The sequence below is a fragment of the Lycium barbarum genome, chromosome 4, assembly GCF_019175385.1.
Source record: "Lycium barbarum isolate Lr01 chromosome 4, ASM1917538v2, whole genome shotgun sequence".
Taxonomy (NCBI): Eukaryota; Viridiplantae; Streptophyta; class Magnoliopsida; order Solanales; family Solanaceae; genus Lycium; species Lycium barbarum.
Window position 1 is genome coordinate 113,889,859 of NC_083340.1, and position 11,298 is coordinate 113,901,156.

Here is an 11,298-nt window from a genome sequence, read left to right on the forward strand (position 1 = left end):
TATCAGCTGACCTTACAACATATTTTAGTCAAATAAGGAAAAGTAAATACTATATTTTAAGTTAAGTTACCATGACACAAATGACAAACAAGGCTCAAGTCAAACTGAGACTCACAACTAAAGAAGCACAAAAGGTAAACATGCTTATGCTCAGCTAATATGAAAGAGACATCAAACTGAAACAACATTCCATTTTATATTAAACTACCAAAATATCTCAATGAGCATGCATAGTTGTATCAACAGGACTTCTGCTGAACTAGTATATGGAATAATAGTAAACCTGAACTGATCTGTGACCAATCATTATTGAGCATACAAACTAACTTAAGCTGCTATAATCTAAATAACATATGGTTAACCAAAAACAGGACATAAAATGAACCATTACGGAACAAACTGAAGGTAAGCACATACACATAATTATCCAACTACATACTAATGTACAGAACTCATCAAATGAAGGATAAATAAGCAGTGTAGACCTAACAAGCACACGATTAACCTAGATTGACACATAACGTAAAAATGAGCAACTACATAACTAGAAACAGGATCAATCTAAGCTTAAACATGCATAATACAACTAAAGCAACCAAAAACAGGAATTAAATCATAACTGGAAGGTGTATTACCTTCTTCGGGTGCAGCGAAGTGGGGCTCGAGCTTCCGATTTACCTCGAAACACTTCGAATTCTCCGAGTTCGTATCCACTCGGATCAGAACAAATACCCAAGACAGAAAAACAGAGCAGATTTAGTATTTTTTTTTTTGTTTCTTTTTGAGACGATATCAAATGAAAATTAAAACTAGTATCTTTAAAGGGGTATTTCACGATTCCAGAATTTTAATTTTTTTGGAAATTTTTGTGACCAAAGACTTATATTTTCGAGGGCTTTCTTGAGGCTAAAAATCTCTCTTCGAACCAGTTCATAAGCCACTATTTATAGAAGGTAGCTAGGGTTTTTTGGGGGTTCAAAAATGAAAGATTGGGCGGGATTTAAGTTGACCCTTTTCAAATCAACGTTAGAACTCTTCTGTCCTCGATCAGAAGACCCAGAAGGAGAAGACAAAATCCATTAAAACCCTTGTACCCGAAAAACGAAAAGGAACTAGTAAAGACAAAATTTGAACTCGTAAGTGCCAAAACCCATTAAGGATTTTTCAGGTCAAAAAAAATAAAAAGAAACAGAGAGAGGAAAAACTTGCCCCTACAACTTTGACCTTGACGATGGGAGGTACAAGGCATTAAATTTATTCCCAAATCGGCTATGCATGGACTGGGGAAGGCGAAAGAGGTCTGTGCTTTTGCTGTTTTTGCTGAGAAAGGCAGAGAAGAGAGAGAGAAGAGCGTGGGAGAGAGAGGGAGGAGGAGAGTGCGGCGGAAAAGAAAAGGAAACCTAATCGTTTCCTTTAGAAAACGAAATGGGCCGGGGCGGGTCGTAGTGGGTAGTGGGCTGGGCGAGTCAAAACGTTGGGTTGGGTATAAAAATGGGTCGGTCGGGTAGATGGATTGTGTATTGGACTGGGCGAGTTAATTTTAAAAATGGGCCAGCCGGGTTGCTGATTAAAAATATGGGCTGGTCCAAAAAGGTTCGTGGATTAAAAATATGGGCTTTCTAATGATATGGTAACGTGTGCTAAAATATTACCTAATAATAATAATAAAAAAAGAATATAATCATTAGTGCTCAGATAATAAAACATGGCCATGACGTCGAAATAGACGTGCAATAATATTTTGAAAATTAACAGTAAATAAACGTTATTAAATAAATGTGATGCGTGTGCATAAGATGGTAAAAAAAATGCTGAAATAATAAAAATGCAAATTATGATAATAAAATAATAACAATAATAATAATAATAATAATAATAATAATAATAATAATAATAATAATAATAATAATAATAATAACAACAACAGTGACTACAATAGGATAAAGAAACGCCGGTATTAATAAAAGCTAATAATTGTAGTAAGTATAAATAATAATTTTTAAAGTTCCCAAAAAACACTAGAAGCTTAAATAGATATTTCGGAGGAAAGGTGGGACAAAATTGGGTGTCAACAACTTGTCCCTCTTTGACCGGTAATGATGAAAGAATTTTCGGGCAAAGACGTTGACTTAGTAGCCTATTTTGTCCTAGCTAAAGGATTTTGGAGGATTTAAGGGTAAAGAAAATTTGAGAGGGTTACGGCCGAACTCCGGTCTCCGAGTTGCCTACATATCTCGGGTTGCACGACAATCAGGCCGTGTGTAGTTCTGGGATAACAACGACACCTATGAATGACGAATCCCAATTGGCGCGAATCTTTGCAAAATATTGTCCCAGTGTCGAATTATGATGACACTGGGTGTTCTGATCGAACTTGAAAGTTCTGAAATATGAATATGCGGAATGCAAGCGGGATATTTGGAGTTGGAGGCGAGTGTTCGAGATAGATCTTTGACCCTTGTCGGGAAGTCTGCTTTTCCTTCCTAACGCATTGCCCCAGTTTGCTGCCGAAGAAATAGTTCCACGTTGCGCTAAAGCTCCTGCGAAACTTAAACTAGATAAAATAGTTAGTAAAAGAAACATCGAAAGTGAAGCGATGTAAAATAAATCCATATAAAGCTGCAATGATTTAAATAAATGATAGCCTTTGCGGAGGCTAATGCAAATGAGGTTCTAGGCCGATGATTCATGAGAATGATGCCTTTCGGCGATGATTAATGAGGCCTTAAACCAGCTATGAAATGGGCTATTTAAGCCGAATGATTTATGAGAAATGAGGCTTTCCAAGCCGGCATAATGAGGTTTTCTTCCGAAACCCAATGATTGATGAAAATGAGGTTTTTTTTTTAAACCAACATGATTCATGGTGCAGAGTGTTTGTGCGGTGAATTTAAAGCATTTGTGCGGTGCATGTGCGTTTGTAAGCATTTGTGCGACGCGGATGAAACCATTTGTGCGATGTGTGTGCGGTGCAAAGCCTTTTGAAAGCAGCTATGCAATGTACGTGCGGTGCATTTGAAAGCATTGATGCAGTGCGTTTGCAGGGCATTTGAAAGTAATAGTGCAATGCATGTGCGGTGCGTTTGAGAGCATTGATGCAGTGTATGTGCGGTGCGTTTGAAAGCAGAAGTGCATGTGCAGTGCGGGGCATTTGAAAGCAATAGTGCGTGCGCGGTGCATTTGAAAGCATTTATGCGAGGCATTTGAAAGCAATAGGAAATATTTATGCATCGACACGTTTGAAAAATCATTTGCAAGACTCAAGCAGTAGTTTGTTGCAAATCTAAAAAATTATTGATACTCAAGAGGCGTAATTGTTATAAGAAAACTCAAACCGTTCGACGTGCAATCCTTGCAAGGCTGCAAACATTATATATTTCGGCTCCCGCAACTTGGAAACCTGCATCCAAAGGAAATTTGTAAGTTTGTTTGGGGGGAGGTTGATTCGCGTTGACTTTGAAGATCTGGCTCTTGGCGCTTCATGCTTCCAACTTTGTCTAGACTTATAACCTCCGCCTATTTCTAAGTCTTGGCCAACTAATAAAATTATCTAATTAAGAAAAATCATATTACTTCGAAAGAAAATATGCATAGTGAAATAAGTATATAGTGATAAACAATTTCTGCCGAACTTGGAACTGTGACACATTGTGAAACAAAGCGGGCGTATTTTCTCCAAAGTCATCCTTTTTGCCTGATGGCTCTGTTGGCCATATACTCTTTCATGTTTCTTGATGCCGCTTGCGATGACGCCCTTAAAAATTTGTCCCAGTTTCTGGCATAAGAGGACATTGAGCTTTACGATGACGCCCTTAAAATTTGCCCCAGCTTCCGGCATAGGGGAATGTTGAGCTTTTACAAATGACGAGACCGAGACTGATATAGGCTGCCTACGTATCCTACTACGGGAATCAGGTCAAGCGTAGTTCAAAACACAAGCAAAATAAAATTGAGATTTTCTAATAATGTGACCGAGGCCCGTGTAGGCCGCCTACGTATCCCACCGTGGGAATCAGGTCAGGCGTAGTTCATGTTACAAGCAAATGGATTTTTTTTTAATTTTTTTTTTGGAAATTTTTATCTCAAAGACCAAACCTGATATAGGTTTCTTACGTATCCCGCCGAGGGATCGTAGCTTCATTACATAAAAAGACATTACAAGAAATTACATACAAAATAAATGAAACGCTCCTAGACGTAGTATCTCTTAACGTCATCTGCGTTGATAGCTTTCGGCCAAACTTCGCCATCCATTTCTGCTAGAATTAATGCTCCTCCAGTCATTACTCGATGAACCATGTAAGGCCCTTGCCAGTTAGGCGCAAATTTTCCTTTAGCTTCATCTTGACATGGGAATATGCGCTTCAATACCAACTGCCCCGATTTGAACTGTCTCGGCCTCACCTTCTTATTGAAAGATTTGGCCATTCTGTTCTGATAAAGTTGCCCGTAACAATCTGCATTCATCCTCTTTTCATCGATGAGCATTAATTGTTCGTATCGGTTCTGTATCCACTTAGCATCACTCAACTCAGCTTCTTGGATAATTCTCAAAGATGGTATTTCTACCTCCGCAGGTAACACAACCTCTATCCCGTAGACAAAAAGATAAGGCGTTGCCCCAGTTGAAGTCCTTACGGTGGTGCGATAACCGAGAAGGGCCAATGGCAATTTTTCGGGCCAATGCCTGTAATTATCAATCATCTTCCGCAATATTCTCTTGATGTTTTGGTTGGCTGCTTCAACTGCTCCATTCATTTGAGGTCGATAAGGAGTGGAATTGCGGTGAGTAATCTTAAATGTTTTGTCACGACCCAACCCCGTGGGCCGCGACTGGTATCCTAACTGGATACCCATACGTACCTACCTGACAGAATCGGCGTACCAGACAGAACATTTCAAATAGGTGTTTACAGATTCAAGCCAATACAGATATGGCGCGCGCGAAAATATATATATATATATATATATATATATATATATATGCATACTGAAACTTTTGCATAAGCCGATGAGGCTAACATAACAGACAGAGTCGCAAAATCGTACGCACCTACCTGAACAGATGTAACCCGTAACCCACATACATATCTACAGGCCTCTAACAGACATACAGAGTCATATGACGGGACAGGGCCCCGCCGTACCCAGAGTTACCATACGTACAGAATATACAGATGTCAGAAGATATATATACCAAAAGAACACGCTCCGGATCAAAGGAGCTCTCCAAAATAGCAGAATCTGTGCCCTAGACTGGCGGCGTATCACCGGGTGCGTCTGTACCTGCGGGCATGTAACGCAGCCCCCGAAGAACCGGGGGTCAGTACGAAAAATGTACCGAGTATGTAAAGCGGAAATATAACAAACATAATCATAGTCTGAATCAGAAGCACGGAAGTATAGCCAACGGAATCATAATCCAACGAACAGACAGAGGTATACCGGACAGAGTCGTAATTCAGACAGACAGGCGGAAGAATACCGGACAGAATCATAATCCGAACGGACAGACAGAAATGTACCGGACATAATCACAACCCAGACGGACAGACATAATCATAGTCCAGACAGACGGATAGAATCATAGTCCAGGCGAACAAACAGAATCATAATTCATACGGACAGACAGAAGTATGATCCAAACGGACGGACAGAATCATGCATGCAGAGTCATACAGAGTCATACAGAGTCATATGCTTATACAGATACAGATAGCATATACATACATACATACAGATCCCGGCCCTCTCATGAGGGACGCGGTAACAGAACCCGGCCCTCTTAGTACGGGACGCGGTGAACAAACAGAATCAGATCATATGCCATCCTGGCCGCCATCCCCATACATAAATCATAATATCATACACATATAAACAGATCCCGGCCCGTACACCGAGGGACGCCGTGAACAATGCAGAGGAGTATGCACGATAACAGAACCTGGCCCGGGCGCAGTGAAGGAAGCATTAAGACATCCACGAACAGATTAATGAGAAACCACATACATACAAATCATTATACAGACTCAATCAAACTGAAGTATGCCAAACGGCGAGTCAAATCAGAGTAATCGGATAGTGTTCATAATACGCGCCTATATCCTACTTGGGAAGGCACGACAGATTATTACCAGAGTAAGACTTTCAGATGTCAAAATCATTTTGTAAGATTTATAGAAAAATATCGTCATATCATGATTAGAATGTTAATCCAGATGTTGTCTGAGAAAGACGGACAGAAACAAAGTAGTTAAAGTTATACAGAAAGTATCGGGCCTTGTGGGCCCCCCTCAGACCAACCCGAGGAGGCGTACGTAAATTACAGATAGTAGACCTTATGAGGTCGTCCATAATGATTTGGAAGTATTCCGACTCCGTTTAGGAAGGTTGCATACTTAAGGTTCACTTTGAAGACAAGTTATAAGGAAATGGATTCAGTCTTACTGAAGGAATTGGAGCGGATTTCCATCTCGAATTCCGAGGAACGGAGTCGTATTTAAGGCTCGCGGCCGAGCCTATTATGTTCAGAACATGCCTAAGAATGAAGGGGTAGGCTTTACATACCTCGATTGCGTCTTACGCTCGCTTGGCTTCGATTCCAATTTCGTCCAAAATCTACAAATGGTCAAGTTTACCAATTGTCAATTTCAAACCTTAAGACTCCAAACTTAAGCACATATTTGCCTACCGAAATTTCGGCAGCATTTCCCCTATACATATAACATCCCCGAGACTTAGCTCGGCTTAATTTATCAACACAGCAACCCAGAAACAACATCAATAACAACAACAAGCATTACAAGACACCTAATATGGCATAACTAGCCATCTTTCCGGCATAACATAACATCTTCCATTCCGACCTTACACTTTCAAACCAATCTTACCATTTTCATATTCATCACTCATCAAGATCATTACAACATGAATCGGAGGCATATCATATCATTTTCACCAAATACACATAAGATATACGCAATATACAAGTTTCCTACTAACATATTTCACCCGCAACCTCCAATCTTTAGCATAAACATCCATAGCATATTCTTACAATTTCATTCCCATAATCACATAAACTATACTAAAATCATCTACTTTCCGACAACCAATTAACAACACTTTTTCTCATTTTCATCACAAGATTACCACACAATTAACATACTAATTATAACAAATCCATGTTCTCTCCAACATATAGCACTACACGGCCACACACACATATTTATACATCCACACGGCCATGCACTAAAATTTCCAACTTTCATTAATTCATTCAACTTTCATTTCCAATACAAATTCCATCATCACCACAACTAGATCATAACATAAATTCGACTCATCATAAGTATACAACACACACACACACACGGTCAAAACCTCCCACACGACCAACACATATTCATACACATAACACACAAGTTTCATACTCCTTACTCAATTCCACACTCTACAACATGCATACACCTTCCATAACATAACAAAGGCATGAAATTCTTACCTTTTCTTCAAATTCTTCACTTGCCACTAGAGTTGTCCTCTTGCCAAAATAATTATACCAAGTTGTAGAGAATCTTGAGCTTGGTAATAATCCCACAAGAAATGAATTTTTGAACCCAAGATTAGGCTCCAAGAATTTTATCTTTCTCCTTTCTCTTTTTCTCCTCTCTAGCCGTGACCTCTTTCTTTTTTTTTTGTTCTTGATTTTTCTTTGTTTTTCTTGAAGCTTCTAGCAAGCTTATCCACATATATAATTAATTAACCACATAATAATTTGTGGGTTTGGGCCAACCTATGGCCGGTTGGGCTTCCCCTTGTTGGGCCTCATTTCTCATTTTTTTTTCTTTTTGAGCCCAATTGGCTACCAATTGTTTTGTAATTTCCGAAACCAATTTCCAAAATTCCTATTTTGCCCTTGGCCTCCTTTCGTAATTTCACACCAATGCATTCATAGCCTACACATTCATACCAAGTAAGGTCCAACTATGGCCTCATTCATTACAAGTCAAGTTATCTCAAATTTTTCGAATATGCAAAAATGCCGGATGTAACATGTTTCTCAAATCTCCCGCATCAGATCACTGTTAAGATTAGCTCCATTATCTGTTATAATCGACTCCGGAACTCCGAATCGACAAATGATGTCGTTGCGAACAAAATCTGCCACCACCTTCTTCGTCACTGACTTGTGTGAAGATGCTTCTACCCATTTTGTGAAGTAGTCGATGGCCACTAAAATGAACCTGTGCCCATTTGATGCGGCTGGCTCGATAGGGACAATGACATCCATGCCCCAAGCTACGAACGGCCACGGAGAACTTGTCACGTTTAACTCGTTTGGCGGGACTCGAATCAAATCGCCATGTATCTGGCATCGATGACATTTTTGCACAAAACGGATGCAATCTGATTCCATAGTCATCCAGAAATAGTCTGCTCGAAGAATTTTCTTAGCCAAAGTAAAACCATTCATGTGAGGCCCACATGTACCGCCATGCACTTCTACTGTAACACCCCGTAAATTTGAACTAGGTATGAATATGTAAAAATCTAGTGTTAAGATTATATTTTATCTATATGAATCCATTCTTGATGAATTCGGGTGGAGGATGGTCGTTTTGAAGTCAAACCAACTAGTGAAGTTCTTAAGAGATCTTAAATTCGCCTAAGTTTTGGTAGGTCTGTCTTCTGGGCGATTTTTGTGAAACTGTGTTGCGAATTTGGAACAACGCCCCGAAATAAAAGTTATAGATATTTGAAATATCTTTCCAACGGTATATTATGGGGGTTAAACGGACATTTGTGCAAAGATTTATGACCATTTTACTGAAGACTATCTGCGCTGGAAAATTGTTCTGCGTTACGCCCCACGTTACGGGCCGTAACATGGGGCCGTAACACGTGTTACGGACCGTCCTTTGGAGCGTAACATAGGTGAAAACAGTACGGTTTCGGGTGATCTAACTTCGGGAGGCCATAACCCCATTATTCTTTGGGAATTTGGAAAACCTTCCTCAATGAAAGTTGTAGATAATTGAAATACCTTTCCAACCATAGGTCGTGGGCCTCCACGTGACATCGGGATGAGGAGATATGGGTGTTTTAAGACAGAAAGGTCAAGCTGTTGGCCCAACCCAATTCAAAACCGGGTCAGGCCCATTTCCCTTGGTATTTAAGGGAAATGTTCAGCCCTAGCAGCCACATTTCCCCTACCAAACCTTCAGATTTTTAGAGAGAGAGAGAGAGAGGAGATTTAGAGAGAGAAAGTGGTGAATCAATCAAGTTCGAGGCCCCGAATCCCGAGGCTCGTGAAGGATAAAGTGTAGAACAAGTTGTTGCCGTCGTTCTAAGCTAAAAATTAAACTTGGGGGAGGTTGTTTTCGTGGTGGCTGCTCATATAAGGTATGTATAAATTTTAATGATGTTTTTATCCTTACCATTGATAGATTTGGCGAGTTAGAATAGAGAAAATGGCATTGAAAATTCGGTTAAAATTTTTGGATACCAAATGACTTGGAGACTGTTTTGGTATGATTAAATGGATAGTATTAGTTGGATATTGATATGAAATAATTGTGATATTGTTGTGGTTGTTGTTGATAAGTTGTTGTTCTTGAATTTGGAAGTATAAATTTTATTTAAGATCCTTTAATGAATGAAAGGAAAAACAATCTTTCCATGTTCCTTGAACTCTAATTCATGTCTAAATGGTGGTTAATGTGTGTGAGAGGACAAATCCACATTAAACCTAGTTTGTAACAAACCCTATATATGTATAAGATATTAATAATGTTTTCCTCTATGAGGGATATTTAGTAATGCTAGTTAATTGTTGGTAATGACCTTCTCATTGGTGAATTGGGACATGACAATCTTTGTAAAGAAGTTGTACGTTTTATAAATATTGCTTGGAATTACTTATCCTTTCGACATGCATAATGAACTTTAAGGTTATTGATGGTGTGACTACTTTGAGACGAATTGTGAATCGGCTTCTATGCCATGGACTTTGTTGTTGGGTTTGCCTTGCTATTCGGGAGGAAGAGTAGCCATTATGGATCCTAGTGTATTAATTGCCTTGCCATTCGGGAAGAAGAGTGGCCACTTCCGGGTTCGCTACCTGGGGTGCATTAATTGCCTTGCTATTCGGGAGGAAGAGTAGCCACCGTGAATCCATATTCCGGTGTATTGCGTAGTGTGCCTTGCTATTCGGGAGGAAGAGTAGCCACCGTGAATTCATATTCCGGTGTATTACGTAGTGTTGTTGATATTGAGTTGGGCTTATATGGGCGGTTGTGATATCCATCTTTATTATGGAACTAAGCATAATTGAAACTGGGATTTTGAAATGGCTTTATAAACTGTGCAATAAGTGATATTAAGAATCATAAAGTGGAATGACAGTTTTTATACTATCTTTTCGGAACTGATTTCTTTATGTATTATTATATTTTATTTTTATATTACTTATTGTCCCCGAGGCACTCACTGAGTACGAATTACTCAGGCATACCATTGTTGTTTTTTATGGTATGTTAGGTAACGGAGGAGAGCAGGTTCTTGATACTTCAGGCGCTTAGAAAGGACTTGATGTTGCTGCTGATTTGGTGTGCCCACACGTCCATTCGTGGGACACCCTTTTATTTTGTCCATTTATTATTAGTTTTGGGCTGCGTCCCGATGAGTCAAACTATTACCTCTTATCCTAGAAGCTGCATAGTATACATTCTTGTGGGTAGTTGTTGAGTTTTGTAAACTCTTGGGCGTTTGTCACGTTTTGATTAACTTTTATGATATTAAAGACTTCTGCTGATTTAATTCATGATTCATGATATGTTACATTTAATTTATAAATTGTTGGAAGCGAATGTTGAACCTGGCGGGTTCAAGTATTATTATGGTGTTGTTTAGGTTCTTCCGATATCGTTCATGACGTCGGATGCCGGTCGCGTCTAGGGTGGGTTTTGGGGCGTGACAAGCTTGGTATCAGAGCCTAGGTTTAAATACATCCTAGGATTATTGTTGGTGTCTGTGGAGCTGTGTCTAGTGGAGGTTTCCTTGTGCATCCTGATCACCTGCATGACCGAGAAACTCCCAGGAAATTTATAGGTGTTTCCTATTCTTCTTCATTCTAGATTGTGATGTAGAGCTTAAAGTCCTTTTTAGGATCGTTCTAATTCGCTCGTTAATTCGTGCCTTGCAGAAATGACTCTAACGTGATTCAAAAATGGTAAACAAGGACGTCCCGCGAAAGTTAAGCGAAATCTTGAGGGCGTGAATGCAGGTAATGGAAAT